General features: G+C 41.7%; 1 protein-coding gene across 3 annotated transcripts in view; it reads left to right on the top strand.

Moving 5' to 3' along the window:
* The window catches only part of cenpi (centromere protein I), a 117458-nt gene that overhangs the window by 1530 nt on the left and 91932 nt on the right, over window positions 1-23996 (top strand). Inside the window, exon 2 of one of the 3 annotated variants that reach the window (XM_072595156.1) lies at window positions 6945-7937. The exons of 1 other annotated variant lie outside the window; for it this stretch is intronic. The gene's annotated coding sequence lies outside the window, so the exon portion shown is untranslated. The remainder of the gene's footprint in view (window positions 1-6944; window positions 7938-23996) is intronic. One more of the 3 variants, XM_072595157.1, reaches the window with a different exon arrangement.

The following is a 23996-nucleotide window of genomic DNA, read 5'->3' as shown; positions in this document are numbered from 1 at the left end:
ACAGAGGATCAGAGGGATCTTGGTGTTAATGCCAATAGATTCTTGAAGGTAGCAGGACAGGTAGAGAAGGTCGTGAAAGGGGCATATGGATATTTACCTTTATTAGTCAAGGCATTAAATGCAAGAGCACAAGAGGTTATGATGGAACTGTATGTAATGTTCGTTCAGCCGCAACTTGACTGCCGTGTGCAGTTCTGGCTGCCACATTATAAGATGTGATTGACATCCTCTCTCATGTAAGGAGACTCACCAGGATGTTGCCTGGGCTAGAACAATTCAACTACGAGGAAAGACTAGATAGCCTGGGGTTGTTTTCCTCAGAGCTGACAAGACTGACAAGTAATCTGATTGAGGTGTACAATGTTATGAGGGGCATATGTAAGCCAAGATAGATAGAAATTTTCCCGTTATTAGTTGAGTCATTAACTGGGAGGTACAGTTTTAAGAGTTTAAAGGTGATATGAGGGAAAATGTTTCATTCAGAAAGTTATCTTAGTGTTTAAAAGTGGTAATAGCACAGCCTTCAAGTAATTTAAGCAGTACTTAGATGAGAACTTGAAATGCCCTAGCATATAATGCTATGAGCCAAGTGCTGAAAAATGGGATTTTATTAGATAGGTGCTTGATGACTTGCTCATGTCTGAGCAGGTTATCAAGTACCTATCTAATCCAATCCCATTTTTCAGCACTGGGCCCAGTCCTGAAGAAAGCTTACACCCGAAACATCGACTTATCCACCTTCTGATGGTGCCTGGCCTGCTGTGTTCTTCTAACCTCCTTGCCTGTCTATTTTGGATTCCAGCATCTGCAGTTTTTTTCATCTCATTCCATACATGCACCATCCTCTGTATGAAGACAGTGCCCCTTAGGTCCCTTTTATATCTTTCCCTTCTCACCCTAAACCTATGCCCTCTAGTTCTAGTTCTGGGCTCCCCGACCCTAGGGAAAAGGCCTTGTCCCCTCGTGATTTTATAAACCTCTGTAAGGTCACCCCTCAGTGTCCGATGCTCCACGGAAAATAGCCCCAGTATATTCAGCCTCTCCCCATGGCTGAAATCCACCAACCTTGGCAACATTCTTGTAAATCTTTTCTGAACCCTTTCAAGTTTCACAACATCCTTCTGATAGAAGGGAGATCAAAAATGCGCACAGTTTTCCAAAAGTGGCCTGACCAATGTCCTGTACAGATGCAACATGACGTCCCAACTCCTGTACTCAATGCTCTGACCAATAAATTAATACATGATGGTTTAAAAACTGGAAATATTGGAAATTAAGAACTTGAGAAGAAATTGATCATGTAGTAAGAAGGGATTAAGAGAAAAGAGCAAGAACTTTCATGATCATGATGAGTTTAGTGAAGACAAGTTGTAACATTGAGAGGGAATTATGGAACAAAAGCTAGTGAAAGGAATGGTGACTATAGTTAAGTGGGTAGCTGAGAGTGGAGATAATTTTAGAGTCATTTTCATATAGTACCGAAACAGACCCTTTGGTCCAACTCATCCATGCCGACCAAGTTTCCCAAACTGAACTAATCCCACATGCCTGCATTTGGCCCATAGCTCTCTCAACCTTTCCTATTTATGTACCTATCCAGAGGTCTCTTAAATGTTGTAACTGTACCTGAATCCACCACTTCCTCAAGCAGTTCATTTCACATACGAACCACCTTCTGTGTGAAAAAGTTGTCTGTCAGGTCCCTTTTAAATCTTTCTCCCTTCTCCTTAAAATATGCACCCTAGTTTTGAAATCACCCACCCAAAGGACCTTTGCTATTCACCTTGTCTATGCCCCTCATGATTTTATAAACTTATAAGGTCATCCCGCAATGTCCAACATTCCAGTGGAAAAAGTCCAATCCTGTTCATCCTCCATTCTCAGCAACATCCAGGTAAATCTTTTCCGAACCCTTTCCAATTTAATACTGTCCTTCCTACAGCAGGGCAACCAGAACTACCTCCAACACTCCAAAACTGGCCTCACCAATCTCGTGTACAACCTCAACATGAAGTCCCAACTCCTATGCTCAGTGGTCTGAGCAATGAAGGCAAATGTGTTCAATGCCTTCTTAACCACCTTGTCAATCTGTGATGCAATGAATTATGTACCTGAACTCCTCGGTCTCTCTGTTTAACATCACCACTCAGGTCTCTACCATTGACTGTGTAAGTCCTGCACTTGTTTATTTTATCAGAATACCTACCTCACATTTATACAAATTAAACTCCATCTGACACTCCTCAGCCCATTGGCCCAGTTGATGAAGATTCTTTTATAATTGTAGTAACCTTCTTCATAGTCGACTGCAACACCAATTTTGGTGTCATCTGCAAACTTAGTAACCATGCCTCCCAAATTCTCACCCAAAATTGTTTGTTTGTATAAGTCACAAACCAAAGTGGACTCAGCACCAGTCCCTGCGGAACACTGCTGGTCACAGGCCTCCAGTCCAAAACACAGCCTTCCACCACCATTCTCTGCCTCCTACTGTCTAGACAACTTTGTATCTAAAATTCTTCTGATATCTTAGAATGAAAATTTGAAGAAGCTAGAACGACAAGAGTGATTGTCATTTTTAAGAGAATAGAAACTTGGAATTGCTGCTGTTCAAATTATTTTGAGTATGCAGATTTAACTAGGTTTAGATTTATTACACTGAATGATAGGGTACAATATTCAGTACAAGTTGATTTGTTTTAACTAAATATAAACAGTTTTCCATTTAGTGAATTGAATAAATGGTGATTTCAGTCAATTAGTTTTGCCCTGTGGCTTTACTGCATGAAGATAGAATGTTTAATTAAGGTTTGTTAAAAATAAAAGCAATTTTAATCTTTAACTGTACCATTGGCAATTTAGCCAAGCCTTTTAAACAGCATCATAATTTTAGAATGTCTCTGGCATTGACTGTAATGTCGATCCACTTGCCTGCTCAAGCAGGGGCTCCTCTCAGGTCTTCCTGCTATGTTAGAAAACTTGCTTTACGTCCCACTTGTAATGTGCATGTCTTCTCTCAATAAAAATTCTCTGTGTAAATTAGTGAAAAGCAATAGACACACAATGGGCCAATTTCTGTCTGTGTTCTTTGTTATCTATGAAAGGTGGTCTGTTACTTAGTGCAGAATGAGGTCAAATATCATCTGCCTTTGTTTGGTTCTCTCAAAAGTATATCTCTATTGGTACCTCTTGTAACAAAACCATGAATCCACTTATAAAGAATAAGTATATGACTTTGGTGGGTCGGATTCAGTTTCTATGCATTTGTACCAAATATTTCAAAATAGAAATGTGTGACTTGGACACAGAATATTCTTCTTATTAAATGATAATCCTTGAACACTTCCCATGCCAAGCACCAAAATCTCTTTAACATTAAAGTTGTACTTCCAAGTATTGTTATGAAGGTGTAAGGGGTAGTGTACCTTTAAGAGTGTGGAAAAGCTGGCAAGGACTTAGAGAAGCACCCAGACTACTGGAAAATTTAAAATGTAACATTTGGTCAAACAGCTGGATTAGATGGGTTGCCTGGATACAAAAACAAATTCAAAATTGACCAATTGGTTTAAATTATGCCCCAAGATACCAAACTCCAGTCAAATTTGAATTAGGTATTTTGATAATATTAAAACCAATGCAACAATCCGATGCTTTAGGGTATAAAACTGGGAAAATATTGAACTGTTGAGGGCGAACTGCCAAGCCACCAACATATACAGACTGCCCGCAGAACAGCTCTCTTAAAGGTACCTGTACCTATCAGTGACCTGTGAAACAGAATCTCTAAGAAGAAAAGAAGACAGAGGAAAATACCGAGGACTGTCGGCAAACTGACTGACTGATTCTGAAACATGATTATATACTTTTTTTGGTAAATCTTAATTGGGATTTGAACTTGAACTTGAGAAGTTGAAACTTAGTCAGCAAAGTTGAGTTAACAGGATGGAGATTAAAAGAGAAGAAAGTGATATGAACAAATATGTCAAAATTCTGCCACATTTTGATGTGAAAGATGTTGAAGCCTTCTTTATTTCATTTGAATAATTGGCTAGGCAGATGGAGTGGTCCGAGTGGTAATGCTAATTCAGACTAAACTGATGGGCAGAGCTAGTGAGGTATTTGTCATGCTGTTAGATGAGGGGTCAAGATATTATGAAGAGGTCAAACAGGCTCTTTTAAGTGCTTATGAATTGGTACCATGAGTATATATGCAGTGGTTCAAAAACATAAAGAAGGAGCCAGGTCAGACTTGTGTTAATTTCAAAAGAATTAAACATAGTCATTTTGATAGATGGATGCATGCTTTAAAAATTGATAGGACCTTTGAGGCTCTAAGAGATTATTCTGCTGGAGGAGTTTAAAAACTCACTTCCAAAGATGTTAAGCATTCACCTGGAGGAATAGAAATTTCAGGAATTGAGAAGGGCAGCAGAATTAGCAGGTGAGTACATGGTGGTGCATAAGACAAGCTTCTGGCCAGAACTTTGTCCTGTGAGGGATCAAAGTTGGAAGCAGGCAGATCCTACACTACGAAAGAAAGAGTGGAGAATACTGGTAAGAATTTACCACAGGTTAAAAAAGGAAGCCCAAGAGGGTGGAAAGGAGGTAAAAGGCCTCAGATGTTTCCACTGTGATAAAGTGGGACACTTGAAGTTACAGTACTGGTCGTTAAAGAAAGGCACTGTGAGAATGGATGTGGTAAAAGAAGCTAAGCCAGTGGTATTAGTGACGGTAGTAAAAGAGACCCCAAGAACAGTCGAGGAGATGCAGAAGAGTGCATAGCCTATGCGGGCTGGGTATGGATTAGTATCTGATCTCGACAAAGAATTCACCTCTGTGGGTAAAGTTTACCCAGAAAGAATGGGGGAGAAAGACAAGAAGTTATAATTTTGAGAGATACAGGATCTTACCAGTCATTGATAGTAGGGGATAAGCTAATATACACTCTTTTTGATCTGTTACTCAAGAGTGTGGTAATTTCTGGGATAGATGGACAGAAATTTAATGTTCCGCAATGTAAGATCAGGTTGGAGTGCCAACTCATGACTGGGGAAGTTACAGTGGGAATGATTGACAGAGTGTCAGTTCCAGGAATCCAACTTATTCTTGGGAATGATTTGGTAGAGTCCAAGGTGAGAGTGACACCCCTAGTTGTGGAGAAACCCAAGGAAGACCAAGAAACTGCGGAGTTAAAACAGAAATGTCTTCGTATTTTCTTAGACTGTGTAGCAACCAGATCCCATCTTCATAAGTTGCAGCACGAAGCAAAACCTAAAGAGAAAGCTGAAGGGGTTGAGGTTCAGTTCGTGGGGACCCTGTTTGACATAACGGTGCAGGAAGAACCTGAACAGGCAGAGGGTGAGACTGTAGTGTTTACTCCTGAAAGTCTAGGGCTAAGAGTGTTCTAAAAGTGGACTAACCAATGTCCTGTACAGCTGCAACATGACCTCCCAACTCCTGTTCTCAATACTTTGACCAATAAAGGAAAGCATACCAAACGCTGCCTTCACTATCCTATCTACCTGCGACTCCACTTTCAAGGAACTGTGAACCTGCATTCCAAAGTCACTTTGTTCAGCAACATGCCCTAGGACCTTACCATTAAGTGTATAAGTCCTGCTAAGATTTGCTTTCCCAAAATGCAGCACCTCGCATTATTCTAAATTAAACTCCACCTGCCACTTCTCAGCCCATTGGCTCATCTGGTCCAGATCCTGTTGTAATCTGAGGTAACCCTCTTCGGTGTCCACTACACCTCCAATTTTGGTGTCATCTGCAAACTTACTAACTATACCTCTTATGCTCACATCCAAATCATTTATATAAATGACGAAAAGTAGTGGACCCAGCACGATCCTTGTGGCACTTCACTGGTCAGAACCCTCCTCCACCAGCCTCTGTCTTCAACCCTTGAGCCAGTTCTGTATCCAAATGACCAATTCTCCCTGTATTCCGTGAGCTCTATCCTTGCAAACGAGTCTCCCATGGTGAACCTTGTTGAACGCCTTACTGAAGTCCAGATAGAGCATGTCTACCGCTCAGCCCTCATCAATCCTCTTTGTTACTTCAAAAAACCCAATCAAGTTTGTGAGACATGATTTCCCACACACAGCCATGTTGACTATCCCTAATCAGTCCTTGCCTTTCCAAATACATGTACATCCTGTCCTTCAGGATTCCCTCCAATAACTTGGCCACTGCCGATGTCAGGCTCACCGGTCTGTAGTTCACTGGCTTGTCCTTACCACCTTCCTTAAGTAGTGGCACCACGTTAGCCAACTTTCAGTCTTCCGGCACCTCACCTGTAACTATTGCTAATGCAAATATCTTAGCAAAGGGCCCAGCAATTACTTCCCTACATTCCCACGGAATTCGAGAGTACACCTGATCAGGTCCTGGGGATTTATCCACTTTTTTGCATTTCAAGACATCAGCAGTTCCTCCTCTGTAATATGGATTTTTTCCCGAGAGGATAATGTGTTAGTAGTATTACCAGTGATAGGTGATCCTTTCAAAGCCAGGTTTCGTGGTCTCCATCAGTTGAGTAAAAATTGAATCAGGTGAACTATCTAGTAAAAATGTCAGATAGAAAATTAAAGTATTGGGTATGTCATGTGAACATGTTGAAACTGTATTATACTAGAGAGAAAGAACTGAAGAAACAGGTGTTAGTTACTGCCCCGTAGAGTGAGGAATCAAATCCAGATGATGTGGATTTTGATGTGCCTCAAAATAGATTAAAAAATGAAGAAGTACTTGAGGAATAGGATGGTTAGTAAACTATCTGTCTCAGGAGCATAGAACACAGTTGAAAGGTTTGTTACTACAGTATCAGGACATAGGTAAGTATTAGATGGGGAGGACTAATGCTATTGTACATGAAGTAGATGTAGGGAATACTGCTCTGATAAAACAACACCCCTATCAGCTTAATCTTTTCAAAGCCAGACAGGTCCAGAAGGAGATGGAAGCCATGCTTAATGAGGATATCATTAAACCTAGCCAGAGCAAGTGGAGTTCATCGATCATCTTAGTTCCCAAACTGGACTGAACAATTCTGCAAGGATTTTTCTGGAAGGTCAACGTTGTTACAACATCAGACTCATATCCATATCTGAGATTGGAGGACTGTATCGAGAGAGTCGGACATGCCAGTTACATCACCAAGTTGGACCTAATGTGTGGTTACTGACAGGTACCTTTATCAGAGATGGCGAAAGAAATTTCTACATTTGTAACCCCAAATGGGCTACATCAGTTTAAAGTGATGCCCTTTGGAATGAAGAATGCACCTGCTGCATTCCAAAGACTCATGAACAGAGTTGTGGCTGGGTCAACAAACTGTGCAGTCGATTTGGACAGTGTAGTGATCTTTAGCAAGTCCTGGAAAGATCACATAATACAGTTGGTAGTGTTCTTTGAATGACTATGTGAAGCAAAACTAGTAATAAACTTGAACAAAACTGAATTCGTGAAAGCAGAGGTAACCTTTTTGGGATATAACATCGGTCATGGAAGGTTGACCCCATGGAATGCAAAGACGAAGTCCATCAAGGAATTTTCACAACTGACCTCGAAGAAAGAGATGTTTCGACTCTTAGGACTCAGCAGATTCTATCGGAAGTTTGTTCCAAACTTCAGCAGTATAGTGGCACCGCTAACTGATTTGCTGAAGAAGAACACATTGTTCAATGGACAGGACAATGCCAGGAGGCATTCAATCATTTAAAAAAAAATTAACCACTGCACTAGTTTTAGCTCCGCCAAACTTTTCAAAACCTTTTAAAATTGCCATCGACGCTAGTGAGATAGGAGTTGGAGCTGTACACCTACACGAAGATGAGGATGGGATTGAATTGTCAGATGGTTACTTTTCAAAGAAGCTCAACATTCACCAGAGGAAATACTGCTCGCTCGAAAAAGAACTACTGAGTTTGGTACCGAACTTACATTTTAATGTATATGTCACAAACAATGTGTCGGAGATGGTTTTGTACACCAATTACAATCCTTTTACATTCTTAGAACACTTTAAAGACAAGAATATGAGACTATTTTGTTGGAGTATTATGTCATAGATTTTTAATTTAAAAGTAGTACATGTTGCTGGTTATAAGAATGTCAGTGCAGATGCGTTATCACGAATTTAACTGATAAAGTATAGATAAGATTCATCTATTCAATGTTTTATATATATATGGTGGGCGGCACGGTGGCACAGTGGTTAGCACTGCTGCCTCACAGCGCCTGAGACCTGGGTTCAATTCCAGCCTCAGGCGGCTGACCGTGTGGAGTTTGCACGTTCTCCCCGTGTCTGTGTGGGTTTCTTCCGGTTGCTCCTGTTTCCTCCCACAGTCCAAAGATGTGCAGGTCAGGTGAATTGGCCATGCTAAATTGCCCGTTGTATTAGGTAAGGGGTAAATGTAGGGGTATGGGTGGGTTGCGCTTCGGTGGGTCGGTGTGGACTTGTTGGGCCGAAGGGCCTGTTTCCACACTGTAATCTAATCTAATCTAAGTTAAGGTGAATTTAGGTTAAAGTTATCTGTATGTTATGGTAATGTGTTGAAAGAATCGAACAAAATGAAGCCATCTTTTCAATATGATGGTTCATTTTTTTTTAAAGGGAAGGTGCTCTGTAAGGTTTAAGAGAGGGGGGAAAAGTTGGCAAGGACTTCAAGAAGCACACAGTGTAATGGAAAATTTAAAATATTCCATTTGGTTGAACAGCTAGATTAGCTGGATACAAAAACCAATTCTAATTCGGCCAATTATGCCTCAAGATACCAAACTCAATGAAGTTTGAAAATATTATTTTGACAATATTATAACCGATGAAACGATCTGATGCTTTGGGGTATAAAACCAGGAAAAAAATTGTATAGTTGAGGGAGAATTCAGGAGGGAGAGGGAGTTATTCAGAGGAGTTACAGGGAGGTAGTTACTCCACGGCCACATGAAGGTAGATGAGTCACCATCAGGGCTAGGAAAGGGAACTGGCAGGCGTTTCAGGGATCTCCTGGGGGTGGGTGCAAAATTGCTAATGCTCTTCGGGGGAGTTTAAACTAATGCAGCATGGGGATGGGAACCTGAATTGTAGTTCTAGTGTTGAGGGTGGTGGTTGAGGGTAGTGAGGTCAAGGATAAGTTTACAAGGTCATGAGAGGGCACCAGCAATCAGGATATTGGTTTGAAATGTGTGTACTTCACTGTCAGGAGCATCCGAAATAAGGTGGGTGAACATGCCGCATGGGTTGCTACCTGGGATTTCAATGTTGTGGCCATTTCAGAGACATGGTGAGAGGAGGGACAGGAATGGTTGTTGCAGATTCCGGGATTTAGATGTTTCAGCAAGAACAGACAAGATGCTAAAAGAGGTGGGCGTGTGGCATTGCTAATCAAGGGTAGTATTACAGTGGTTGAAATAATGTTTGAGGACTCATTTACTGAGGTAGTTTGGGCTAAGGTTAGAAACAGGAAAGGAGAGGTCACTCTGTTTCGCGTTTTCTATAGGCCTCCGAGTTGTTCCAGACATGTAGAGAAAAGGATAGCAAAGATGATTCTCAATAGGAGTGAGAGTAGTAGGGCAGTTGTTATGGGGGACCTTAACTTTCTCAATGTTGACTGGAAAAACTATAACTTCAGTACATTAGATGGGTCAGTTTTTGTTCAGTGTGTAGGAGGGTTTTCTGACACAGTACGTAGACAGGCCAACAAGGGGAAATGCCATATTAGATTTGGTATTGGGGAATGAAATGGTACTGGGTAATGAAATGGTCCTGGTATTAGATTTGGAGGTAGGTGAGCACTTTGGCGATAGTGACCATAATTTCATTATGTTTATAATAACAATGGGCAGGTATATACCGCAGGGAAAGAGGTATATCTGGGGGAAAGGCAATTATGATGCAATTCGGCAAGATTTAGGATTTATCAGATGGGGAAGGAAACTGCAGGGGATGGACACTCTCTTGAAATATTGAGCTTATTCAAGGAACAGCTACTGTGGGTTCTTGATAAGTGTATACCTATCAGGCAGGGTGGTAGTTGTCGAGAGAGGGGGCCATGGTTTACTAAAGTTGAAACTCCTGTCAAGAGGAAGAAAAAGGCTTTATGTAGGATGAGGTGTGAAGGTTGAGTTATGGGGTTTGAGAGTTATGTTAGCCAGAAAAGATCTAAAGAGAGGGCTAAGAAGAGCAGGAGAGGACATGAGAATTCATTGGGCGGATAGGATCAAGGAAAACCCCAAGGCTTTCTGTGGTATATCAGGAATAAAAGAATGGCTAGAGTAAGATTAGGGCCAATCAAAGATAGTAGAGGAAAATTGTGTGTGGAATCTGAGGACATAGGGGAAGCGCTTAATGAAAACTTTTCATCAGTATTTCATTAGTGAAAATACAGAGATATAGGCTACAAGATTAGATGGGATTGAGGTTGACAAAGGGGAGGTTTTAACAATTTTGGAAGATCTGAAAGTAGATAAGACCCCTGGGTTGGATAGGATTTATCCTCAGATTCTCTGGGAAATCAGGGAGGAGATTATAGAGCCTTTGGCTACGATCTTTAGGTCATCATTGTTGACAGGTGAAGTGTCAGAAAACTGGAGGATAACAAATGTTCTCTTGTTTAAGAAGGGGAGTCAAGACAAACCTGGTAATTATAGGCCAGTGAGGCTTACTTTGGTTGTGGGTAAGATAGGATTTATAATCATCTGGAAATGCATAATTCGATTAGGGATAGTCAACATAGTTTTGTGAATGGTAGGTCATGCCTCACTATCCTTATTGAGTTCTTTGAGAAGGTGACAAAACAGGCGGATAAAGGCAAGGAGGTTGGTGTGGTGTAAATGGACTTCAGTAAAGCATTTGATAAGGTTCCACGTGGTAGACTGTTGCCCAAAATATGGAGCTTTGGGATTGAAGGTGATTTAGTGGTTTGGATTAGAAATTGGCTAGCTGAAAGAAGACAAAGGGTGGTGGTTGATGGGAAATATTCATCTTGGAGCTCAGTTATCAGCTGTGTGCCACAAGGCTCTGTTTTTGGGGCCACTGCTGTTAGCCATTTTTATAAATGATGTGGAGGTGGGCATAGAAGATTGGGTTAGTAAATTTGTAGATGACACTAAGGTAGGCAGAGTTGTGGATAATGCTGAAAGATGTTGTGGGTTTCAGAGGGACATAGGTAAGATGCAGAGCTGGGCTGAGAAGTGACAAATGGAGTTTAATGCAGAAAAGTGTGAGGTAGTTCACTTCGGAAAAAGTAATGGAAATGCAGAGTACTGGGTGAATGGGAAAACGTCTTGGCAGTGTAGATGAACAGAGATCTTTGTGTCCAGGTGCATAAATCTCTAAGAATTGCCACCCAGATTGATAGGGTTGTTCAGAAGGCATATGGTGTGTTGGTGTGTATTGGTAGGGGAATTGAGTTTCGGAGCCACGAGGTCATGCTTCAGCTGTACAAGACGCTGGTAAGGCCTCACTTGGATTATTGAGTACAGTTCTGATGACCGCATTATAGGAAGGATGTGGAAACTTTGGAAAAGGTTCAGAGGAGATTTACTAGGATGTTGCCTGGTATGGAAGGAAGGTCTTGTGAGGAAAGGCTGAGGGAACTGAGGCTGTTTTTTGTTGGAGAGAAGAAGGTTGAGAGGTGACTTAATCAAGACATATAAGATAATCAGAGGGTTAGATAGGGTGGACAGTGAGAGCCTTTTTCCTCGGACAGTGAGGGGTGATTGATTTAGGACAGATATCAAGGGTGATTTCCTACTCAGTAGTAGGGGCGTGGAATGGCCTACCAGTGACAGTTGTAGACTCACCAACGTTGAGAGCATTTAAATGGGTATTGGACATGCACATGTATAATAATGGAACGGTGAAGGTTAAATGGGCATCAGATTAATTTCACAGATCGGCATAACATCAAGAGCCGAAGGGCCTGAACTGTGCTGTGACGTTCTATGTTCTGACTGCCAAGCCACCATCATACACAGACTGCCCGCAGAACAACTCTTTTAAAGGTACCTTTATCAATAAATGACCTGTGAAACAGAATCCTTAAGAAGAAAAGAAGACAGAGGAAAATACATAGGACACTTGGCAAGCTGACTGGTTTTGAAACGTGATTTTTTTTGGTAAATCGTAATCGGGATTTTTTTATCGGACCAGTATTGTACAGGGGAAGGTTTAGATAGGTTTAGATAGATGAGTTGTAAATACTTGTTAGTTAATATTCTCTGTTGGACTTTAAAAAAGAATTGTTAATTTTTACTTTAAATAGTGACTTTTGGGAATAGTTCCTTGCCTCTTTAACCTGTGCTGTAATCTTTTAAATTAAATGATTCCTGTGTTGCAGGTTTAAATTAGCAGGGGTTTACCTGTGTTGTAACAGTATGTACTTGTCAGAAAGATTCAATTAATTCTGATATTTACCAAAGAAACTCAAACATATAAATAGAAAGCAGAAATCATCAGCAATGCTTCGCCCGGAGGCCCACTGAAGATGTTATCTAGTAGGGTGACGAAACATCTGAAAATGAACCTTCCAGCTCAATGTGCAAACCTATATCCCCATGCCTATTTGGACTTCAACAAGGCTTTTGATATACAGCCTTGTATGTGAGACTGATAGCAAAGGTATACACCAATGAGATCCAAGGAAATTTGGCAAATTGGATCCACATTGGCTGAGTGGAAGGAAACAAAGGGTGATGATTGAGTGTTTTTCTGACTGGAAATCTGTGTGCAGGGGGGGTTCCATAGGAGTCAATGTTGGGACTAGTGCTGTTTGTGGCTTATTTAAATGATTTAGTCACGAATGTAGGAGGTTAATCACTTAGTTCTCTGATGCAAAGATCGATGAGGTGGTAAATAGTGAAGAGGATATAGGGATACTGGTCAGATGGGCTGATGAATGACAAATGGAATTCATTCTGAATAAATGTGAGGTGATGCACTTGGGCAGGACAAACAAGGCAAGAGAATGAAGAAGCGAATGACCCTAGGAAGCACCAAGGGTCAGAGGGACCCTGGTGTTCATGAATACTGATCCTTTAACGAATCAGCACAGGTGGGTGAAGTGGTTAAGGCATATGGTATGCTTGCCTTTATTAGACAAGGTATAGAGTTTACGAGAAGGGAGGTTATGCTGAAAACTTTACAAAACATTGATTAAGTCAGAGCCAGAGTATTGTGTACAGTTCTGGAATCCACATAAGAGGATGTGATATCACTGGAGAAGGTGCAGTTTTACTAGGATGTTGCCTGGCCTGGAAAATTTCAGTTATGAAGAGAAATTGGACACACTGGATTGTTTTACTTAGACCAGAGGAGATTGAGAAGGAACATGACTGAGATGTCAAAAATTATGAGTGGCAATAAGGTGGTAGATAGAAACTTTTCCCTTTGATGGAGGGATCAATGATGGAGCATAAATTTAAGTTTGGGGCAGATGGTTCAGAGGAAATGTGAGGAAAATCTTTTTCACTCGAAGGGTGATGGGAACCTGAAACGAACTGCTTGTGAGGACAGTAGAGGTAGAAACCCTCATGATATTTAGGTATTCGAATGTGCACTCATGATGCTGAGACGTATAAGGCAATGGCCGAAAAGCCAGAAAATGGGATTACAGTAGTTAGGTAGTTATTTTTGATCAGTGCAGACTGTTAATAAAGCAGGGCAAGAGCAAATAAGAAAGCCTGTTTTCAGTCGTTATGAAAATGTTGTTGGGAAGGAACTTTCCCCATTGTTGCGGGATCAGCGACTGGGGGCATAGATTTAAGGCAAGGGATAGGCAATGTGAGGACCCAAAAGAGAAAATACTGGAAAATCTCAGCAAGTCTGGCAGCATCTGTAAGGAGAGAAAAGAACTGACGTTTTGAGTCTAACTGACCCTTTGTCAAAGCAATGTGAGGAAATGTTTTTCACCAGAGGATGGTGGGAGTCTGGACCACACTGCCTGTAAGAGTGGTCCAAACAAAAACCTTCATAATATCTAAATACTACTCCAGGTTAACAAGCGATACAAATCAATTGGAAGAGAAATAGCAGATGAAGTTTAATCTGAGAAATGTGAGGTCATGCTTTTGGAAGAACAAATACAAGAGGAAAGTAGGCAATAAATGACAGGACCCTTTGGAGCATGGATATATAGAGGAATCTTGGGCTACAAATCAGTAATTCCCTGAAAGTGGCAACGCAAGTAGATAAAGTGGTAAAGAAGGTATAAGGCATGTTTGTCTTTATTCAAGGTATTAAGCATGAAAATTGGAAAGTCATGTTGCACCTGTATAAGACTTCTGTAACGGCACATTTAAGGAAGGGTGTGGAGGCTTTGAAGAGGGTGAAAGAAGTTTAAGAATGAAGAACAATACAGCACAGGAACTGGCCCTACGGTGACCCATTTTGCCTTTCCATACTAAAATTATCTTCACATACAGGACCTATATCCCTCTATTCCCTTCCCGTTCAAGTATTCATCCTATGCTTCTTGAATGCTGCTATTGTGTCTGCTTTTACTGTCTCTTCTGGCAGTGCATTAGAGGCAGTTACTACACTTTGTGTGGAAATGTTGCATCGCGCATCTCTTCTAACCGCCCCTTGACCTTGAACCTTTGTTCCTAGTAATTGACCTCTCGACCCTGGGAAAAAGCCTCGTACTTTCCACTCTCTCCATGCTATTCACAACGTTTTAAACTTCTATCAGGTCACCCCCCTCCCCAACTTCCTGTGTTCTAGTCAAAACAAACCCAGTCTGTCCAACTTTTCTTCATAGCTAAAATCCCCCAGACAGGCAAGATCCTGGTAAACCTTTTCTGTATCCTCTCCAAAGCATCCACATCCTTCTGGCAATGTGACCAGAACTGTATGCAATATTCCCATGATGTTGCCTGGAGGGGAAAGTATTAGCTATGAACAGAGGTTGGACAAACGTGCATTGTTTTTTTCAGAGGCTGAGAGGCAACCTGATAGAAATACATAAAATTCAGAGGAATGGATGTGGTGTATAGTTGGAATCTTTTTTGCAGGGTGGAAATGTCAAATAATAGGGGTCATAGGTTTGAAGTGAAAGGGCAAATGTTTGAAGTAGATGTGTGAGGAAGTTTATTTAGGTACCTGGAATGTGCTGCCAGGGGAGGTGGTTGAAGCAACAGACCAAAAGAACTGCAGATGCTGGAATATTCGAAACAAAGAGAGAAATTCCTAGGAAAACTCAGCAGAACTGGTAGCATCTGTGGAGAGAAATTAAAGTTAATGTTTTGGGTCCAGTTATCCTTCTTCAGAAATGCGATAGCCATGTTTATAGCCATGTTTAAGAGGCCATTAGACAAAAAAATGAACAGGCAGGAAAGCAAGGCATTCAGAACATGTGCCGGCACGTGAGATTAGTTTAGCATGGCATCATGGTTGGCATAGACAGTGGGCTGAAGGACCTGGGTTTGGAAAATTCTGTCTAAGGATTTTTGGTGAATTTCTACACTGTACCAAAATCCCGAAATCTGAAAACGTTCGAAATCTGAAGGTTTTCTCGTGAATTTTTTTTTTCATTTACAAGGTTGTTTGGCGTGCAAACAGTTTACCCAACTCCACACCTACTCGATGCATGTCACTCAGATGTGACGTGTGGGGGCGTGGCCCAGCACTGGCAGGCCACCGTCCTGTTTCAGGGCCCGTTTTACTCAGTGTGTCTGCTGTTTGGTAAGTTTTTTAAAATTTCAACATCATATTTCCACTTCTATTCTGAAATTTGAAAAATTCTAAATTCCAAAAACCAGCTGGTCCGAGCATTTCGGATAAAGAATGATGCACCTGTAGATGGTATACACTGTTTGTTTGTTTTTGAACTGTTCTGAAGATGTAGAGGTGGACTGGACCGTTTGAGAGTTGAAAAGCTAGCAAGGACTGACAAAGCAGAGTCCTGAACAAGGTAACAATGTAACACTTTGTCAAAACAAATAGCAGCAGCTGGGTTGCTCTTAAAAAAAACAAATTCAAATTTGGCCAATCAGTTTAAAATATTCCCCGAGATACCAGAATCCAAACAACTTTGAATTTAGTATTTTGATAATATTAAAACCAATAAAACGATCCAATGTCCTGGGGTATAAAAACCAATATTTTGGACAGTTAGGTGGTGAACTGCCAAAGACCAACAAATGTTGACTGCTAGCTGAGGGGCTTTCTGAAAAGTACCTGTCTATGTGGAGTGCGCAGCAGAAAATCAAGGCCGACCTGGAGAGAATCTACAAAGGAGAATCTGCAAAGCTGACTGTTTTTGAAATGTGGTTATCTTTTTGTAAATCTTTATCGGGATTTTTTTATCGGACTAGTATTGTAGAGTGGGAGGTAAAAGACCGGTTTAAGAGAAAGGAGTTGTCGATAATTGTTGATTTTAACATTTTCTGTTGGACTTTACTTTAAATAGTGACCCCTGGGATAGTTTTTTGCACCTCAAATTTTAACCGATTACAGCATGGGGTGAATCTTTTCTGTGTGGTTGGTTTAAATTAGCAGAGGGCTTTACTCCTCTTGTAATTGAACCAAGGTTTGTAATGAGGTCAGTTGAATGACCTTGGTAGAATGCAACTGGGCATCATTGAGCTGGTTGTTGTTGCTTGATAGCACTGTTGATGACACCTTCTATCACTTTATTGGTGATCGGGACTAATGGGGTGATAATTAGCTGGGTTGGATTTGTTTTGCTTTCTATTTACAGAGCATGCCTAGGCAATTTTCCACATTGGTGGGCAGATGCCAGTGTTGTAATTATTCAATTACAATTGGTGGAGCAAGTGGGGTAGCAAGTCTTGAGTACAAATCCTCAGTATTATAGCTGGAATGTTGTGAGAGCCCGTATCCATTTTGGTGCCTGTTTTCTCCAGTCTTTTGATATCATGTGATTTGACTGAAGACTGCGATCTATAACGCTGTGGATCACTGAAGGAGGCTACAATGGATCATCCACTTGGCACTTTTGGCTGAAGATTGCTGCGAATGCTTCGGCTTTGCCTTTTGCACTGATGTGCTGGGCTCTTCCATTATTGAGGATGGAGATATGATTGTGGTTCAGGTTAAGTTTTCTCGCTGAGTCTGTTGTTCTCTTTGGGTTCAGTGAACTTTATACCAGTAAGGATGTTGCTTATGTGTTTGTGGGTTTCTTCTAAAATGCTGCGTTTTGTGATATTTTGTGTAGGGGATATTTGTGGAGCCACTTCCTCTCGTAAGTTGTAAAGTTATACAACATGGAAACAGACCCTTCGGTCTGACCAGTCCATGCCACACATAATTCCAAACTATATTAGTCCCACTTGCCTGCCCTTGGCACATATCCTTCCAAACCTTTCCAATACATGCACATATCCACATTTCTTTTAAACGTTGTAATTGTACCCACATCTTCTACTTCCTCAGGCAGTTTCATACCACATACAAACCACCCTGTGTGTTTAAAAACAAAGCCCTCGTGTATTTTTTTTAAATCTCTCTCTCCTCAAAAATGTATTCCTTGCAATTCACTCTTGGCACTATGGGTGGAAACCGAAACACCAATAGGGAACTCGCACGGATGCAGGGAGAATGTGCAAACTCCACACACAATCACCCAGGAGTGGAATCAAATATGGATCCCTGACACTCTGAGGTAGCAGTGCTAACCACTTGGCCACCATGCTGCCCACCAAATGTACCCCCACGGTTTAAAAAAGGAAGAAAGCCAGGAATCTCAAACTGTAAGGAGTAGGGAAATGCTGGAGTTTATTATGAAGGATAAAATAATGGCACTTAGAAATACCAAGAGGGTTACACCTTGTCAACATAGTTTTACGAAACTGAAATCATATTTGACCAACCTACTGGGGGTTTTGAGGACTTATCTAATAGAATAGGCAAGGGGAAACCAGTGGGTGTGGTGTATTTTAATTATCAGAAAGTTTTTGATAAAGTCCCACAAAAGAGATGATTGTGCAAAATCAAAGCATATAGGATTGGTGTTGACAACTGGTTAGCAGATAAGAAACGGATAGTTGGAATAAATGGGTCATTGTTTTGATGTAGAAGTTAGTAAAAAATTGATTACCAGTACTTGGGCACCAGCTATTCACAAATTACATCAGTGATTTGAATGAGGGAATAGAGTGTAGCATTTTCACTTTTTCTGAGGACAAAATTAGGTTGTGAGGTAAGTTGTGAAGGACACAGAGGCTTCCAGAATGATGTGGAAAAGTTGATTGATTGGGCAAATATATGCAAATCTAGTATAACATATTTTCTGTAGAAAAAGGAATGGCAGAAAATTATTTCATTGATAGATTGCAAAATATTGATATTTAAAGGGACATGTGTGCTGTTGTTTAATTGTCCACTACCATTCTCAACTGGATTTGGCAGGACTGCAGAGCTTTGATCTGACCTATTGGTTATGGGCTTGCTTAGCTCGATCACTTGCTGCTTATGTTACTTGGCATGCTAGTAGTCCTGTTTGGTGGCTTCACCATGTTGACACCTCATTTTTGGGTATGCTTGCTGCTGCTCCTGGCATGTGCTTTTTCTTCATTGAACTAGGGTTATCTCCTGACTCAATGCTAATAGTTGAGTGGGGGCCATGAGGTTTCAGGTTGTGCTGGAGTACAATTTTGCTGCTGTTAATGACTCTCAGCACCTCATGGTTGACCAGTCTTGAGTCTTGATCTGTTCAAAGTATGGAAGATGGTGAGAATGCAGATGCTGGAGAGTTAGACTGGAGTTGGAAAAAGTACAGCAGGTCAAGCAGCATCAGAGGAGGAGGGGACTTGACATTTCAGGTCAGAACCTTTCAAAAGGGCGGCACAGTGGCTCAGTGGTTAGTGTTGCTGCCTCACAGTACCAGGGTCCCAGGTTCAATTCCAGCCTCAGGCGACTGTCTGTGTGAGTTTGCACATTCTCCCCATGTCTGCATGGGTTTCCTCCGGGTGCTCCGGTTCCCTCCCACAGTCCAAAGATGTGCAGGTCAGGTGTATTGGCCATGCTAAATTGTTCATTGTGCTATGTGCATTAGTCAGAGGGAAATGGGTCTGGATGGGTTGCTCTTCAGTATGGACTTGTTGGGCTGAAGGGCCTGTTTCCACACTGTTGGGAATCTAATCAAAAATCTGTCCCATTTAGCATGGTGTGAGAGCCACAAACACGATGAAGGTTACTCTCTGGGAGGGCAGGACTTCATCTCTATGAGGACTGTGCAGTAGTAACCCTTACCGATACTGTCATGGACAAATGCATCTGCAGCTGGAAGATTGGTAGGGGTGAAGTCAAATATGTTTTTCCCTCTTCTCAGTTACCTCACCACTTGCAACTCTCACTGGAGAAAGTGGCTCCACAAATATCACCATCTTCAATGATGGAAGGGCCAAGCTCATCAGTGCAAAATATAAGGCTGAAACATTTGCAGCAATCTTCAGCCAGAAGTGTCAAGTGAATGATACATTGCAGCTTCCTTCAGTGGTCCAATGTAGCAGCTATGCACTTTATGACCCAATGATCTCAATCTATTAGTGCTGCAGGTGAGCCACTTTTGCTGGTGGACTACCAATTTATGAGCCAAGGGAGTATTATATGTAGTAACCAGCAGAAGGTTTCCTTGCCATGTTTAACCTGAAACAGTGAGACATCTTGGGATCTGGGCAGTTCCTCCTGACTGTCCTAATGGTGTCTGGGATGTTGTCTGTCAGGTATAATTCTGTGAGTATGACTCTCTCAAGACTGTTGCTTGACTAGTCTATGAGACAGCTCTCCCAGTTTTGGCATGTGCTCCTAGCAGTTAGTGAGGAGGACTTTGCAGGGTTGATAGGGTTGTTTCATTCACTAAACCATCTGGTTTACTTATTTAAATTGAATTGAGTTGCATTGAATTTATTGTCATGTGTACCGAAGCACAGTGAAAAGCTTTGCCTTGCGAGCAATACAGGCAGATCACATAGTTAGATAGTGTAGATAAGTAAATAATGGGTAAACAGCAGCAAAAAAATACACAGGTACAGGCGAACGCTAAGAGTTTGAGTCCATTCAGTATTCTAACAACAGTAGGGTAGAAACTGTTTTGAAACTCGCTGGTGCTTGTGCTCAGGCTTCTGTAGCTTCCCGATTATAGAGATTGTGGTAAAGCAGGATAGGATGGATCTTTGAGAATGTTGGCGGCCTTTCTTTGACAGCAGGCCTGGTGGATGGATTCTATGGATGGGAGGTTGGCCTTTGTGATTGTCTGCGCTGAGTTCATCACTCACTGTAACTGTCTCCAATACTGAATGGTACATTTGCCATACCAGGTAGTGATAAATCCAGACAGAATGCTCTTGATGGCGCACCTGTAAAAGTTGGCAATGGTATTCGCCATCATGCAAAATTTCCTCAGCTGCCTGACGAAGAAGGGACATTGTTGGGCCTTTGTAACCAGTGTGTCGACATGAAGAGTCCAAGAAAACTTGTTGATCACTCCCAGGAGTTTGACACACTCCACTCATTCTACCTCTGTGTAGGGGGACATGAGTAACACCCAACCGAAAGTCAATGAGTTCCTTGGTTTTGCTGGCATTGAGAGCTAGGTTGTTCGCAGTGCACCATTTTTCCAGGTCTTCCTCCTTCTCTGTAGTCTGTTTCGTTGCCATCTGAGATTCAACCGACTATGGTGGTGTCATCAGTGAACTTGTAAATGGCGTTACTCTGGTATTTGGCAACGCAGGCATGGCTATACAGCGAGGACAGTAGGGGGCTGAGTATGCACCCCTGTGGGGCTCTAGTGTTGAATGTTAGTGAGGATGAAATATTGTCCCCAGTCTTCACTGACTATGGCCTGTGGGTCAGGAAACTGAGGATCCAGTTGCAGAGAGTGGGGCTTAGTCCGAGATCACTAAGTTTAGTAATCAGTCTCGAGGGGATAGTAGTATTTAAAGGCTGAACTGTAGTTAATGAGTAGGATTCTTACATAGCTGTCTTGGTGTCAAGATGTTCTAGGGAGGCAATTGATACAACCGAATGGCTTGCTAGGTCATTTCACAGAGCAATTGTGAGTCAACCACATTGGTGTGGGTCTTAACTAACATGTAACTGGACCAGGTGATGATGGCAGATTTCCTGAAGGACATTAGATTTAACCTAGACTGGGGCTGCCAGAGTATTAAGGGCTTAGATGGAGTGGAATTTGTTAAGTGCATTCAGGAAACATTCCTCGAGCAGTACACAGAGCGTCCTCCTCTGGAAGGGGGAAAGCATGATTTATTGTTGGTAAGTAGGGCAGGGTTCTGGGTAATCTAGGATGACGAATGAGAAAAAAATATGGCTGTTAGAGCTGCTCGTTTTTGAGGTATTTTAGGTGTTGGAGGTGACTTCCTTGAAATCCAGGAGCAGCAATTACTGCTTTATTTACTGTTGCATAGTTTTGGAACTTTTGGGGCAAAAGATCAAAACAATGGCACTTTAAAAAGTCGGATGACAGACAAAGGCAGTAACCACTTGGTCAGAGAAAGAAACTGCTGTCCGACACAGCAGTGAATCTGTACACTTACTGCCTTGCTGTTTGAGCTCAAGTATCTTTGGACATCGGGACAAAAACTAACAAATGCCAAAATTCACAACTGACCTTGGAGGAACCTGTATGGGAGAGCTCTCAGCACAGGAATAGATACATGCATAGTTTTTAAGTGTAGCCTTGCTGTAAATCTGCAATACTGAGTAGAGTGGGTTCTTTATTGATTATATGTTTTATAGAGATCTGTCTCTGGATTAAATTTAAAAAGTATAAGCCTTAAGTATTAAGTTAGTCTGGAGCAGTGTTTTTTTTTAAGAGCAATAAGATGGTGCTATTTTCTGGGTCTATAGATTGTGAAGGAACAAGATAATCATTAGTGGAGTGATGTGCTCTTCTTGTCGGATGTGGGAGTTTAGGGAGAGTTTCCATGTTACTGATGCTTATGCCTACAGGAAGTGTTGTTGGTTGCGAATCCTATTAGATTGTATGGGTCATTTGGAGCAGCAGTTGGAAGTAATAAGGAATTTACAAGAGCTATGGGGTGTGCTGGATGGCAGTTACAGGAAGGGAGAAAAGTCTGGTAGATGAGTTAACGCCAAGAAAGGTAGGAGGAGTAGATAGATTGCCACAGGAGACTCCTGCACTATCCCCATTTCAAACAAGTATACTGTTTTTGAAAATGTAAGGGGTGATAGACTCTCAGGGGGATATAGCATGAACAGCAATATTTCTGATACCGAGAATTACTCTCATGTAATGAGGCATACATCGGATTCCAAGTGATCGATTGTGATGGGGACTGTCTAGTCAGAGGGCACAGAGATGTTTCTGTGGCTGGCAGTGAGAAATCAGAATGGTATGTTGCCTCTTTGGTGCCAGGATCAGATATCTTGGAGAGGCTGCAGGATGTTCTCAAAGGGGAGATGGATCAGCAGGAGGTTGTTGTACATGTTGGGACTAATGACTTAAGAAGGGAAAATGATGAGATTTGGAAGGGAGAATATAGAAAGTTAGGTCTAAGTTTAAAAAGGAGGACCTTGAGGGTAATAATTTCGGATTACTCCCGGTGCTATGAGCTAGTGAGGGTAGGATAAGAAGATTAAGCAAATAAATGCATGGCAGGGTAGAAGGGTTCACACTTTTGGATCATTCGAATCTCTTCTGGGGTAGAAGTGACAGATTGCATCTGAATTGGAATGGGCTTACATACTGGCAGGGAGATTTGCTAGAGCTGCAGAGGGTGATTTAAACTAGTATGGGGTGGGGGGCATGGTTTGTGTCCCAGGGAAATACTGAGGAATGACATCAATCTGAGACTGGTACAGTTGGAAAAAGGTGTGAGTCAAACAGTCAGGACAGGTAGGAACAAAGCAGAGAACAAGGTAGGACTGATAAATTAAACTGCATTTACTTCAATGCAAGAGGCCTAACAGGGAAGGCAGATGAACTTAGGGCATGGTTAGGAACATGGGGCTGGGATATCATAGCAATTACAAAGATGTGGCTCAGGGATGTACAGGATTGACAGCTTAATGTTCCAGGATACAAATGCTACAGGAAGGATAGAAAGGGGGCAAGAGAGGAGGGGGAATAGCGTTTTTGATAAAGGACAGCATTCCGGCTGTAATTAGGGAGGATATTCCTGGGAATACATCCAGGAAAGTTATTTGTGTGGAACTGATAAATAAGAAAGGGATGATCACCTTTTTGGGATTGTATTATAAAGACCCCCCCCCCCCCCCCCCCCCAAATAGTCAGCGGGAAATTGAGAAACAAATTTGTAAGGGGATCTTCAATTATCTGTAAGAATAATGGGGTGGTTAAGGTCGGGGAATTTTAACTTTACAAACATAGACTGGGACTGCCAAAGTGTTAAGGGTTTAGATGGAGAGGAATTTAAGCGTGTAAAAGAACATTTTCTGATTCAGTATGTGGATGTCCTTACCAGAAAAGCTGCAAAATTTGACCTACTCTTGGGAAATAAGGCGGGATGGGGTGACTAAGGTGTCATTGGGGGAGCACTTTGGGGCCAGCAACCATCACTGTATTAGTTTTAAATTAGTGGTAGAAAAGAATAGACTAGATTTAAATATTGAAGTTCTGAATTGGAGGAAGGCCAATATTTTGACAATGTTAGGCGAGAGCTTTCAAAAGTTGATTTGGGGCAGATGTCCACAAGTAACATACAGAATTTGGGGAAATAGATGATGACATCTTGAAAAATGTCCATATTACAGAGGAGGAGGTACTCGATGTCTTAAATGCAGAAGAGTGGATAAATCCCCAGGACCTGATCAGGTGTTCCCGAGTACTCTGTGGCAAGCTAGGGAAGTGATTGCTGGGCCTTGGCTAGGTATTTGTATCATCAATAGTTGCAGGTGAGGTGCAAGAAGACTGGAGGTTGCCTCATGCAGTGCCACTATTTAAGAAAGGTGGTAAGGAAAAGCCAGGGAACAATAGATCAGTGAGCTTGATATCGGTTGGAGGGAATCATAAGGGACAGGATTT

The sequence above is a fragment of the Chiloscyllium punctatum genome, chromosome 25 (assembly GCF_047496795.1).
Source record: "Chiloscyllium punctatum isolate Juve2018m chromosome 25, sChiPun1.3, whole genome shotgun sequence".
In the NCBI taxonomy this organism is placed as follows: Eukaryota; Metazoa; Chordata; class Chondrichthyes; order Orectolobiformes; family Hemiscylliidae; genus Chiloscyllium; species Chiloscyllium punctatum.
This window is presented reverse-complemented; position numbering and strand designations above follow the sequence as displayed.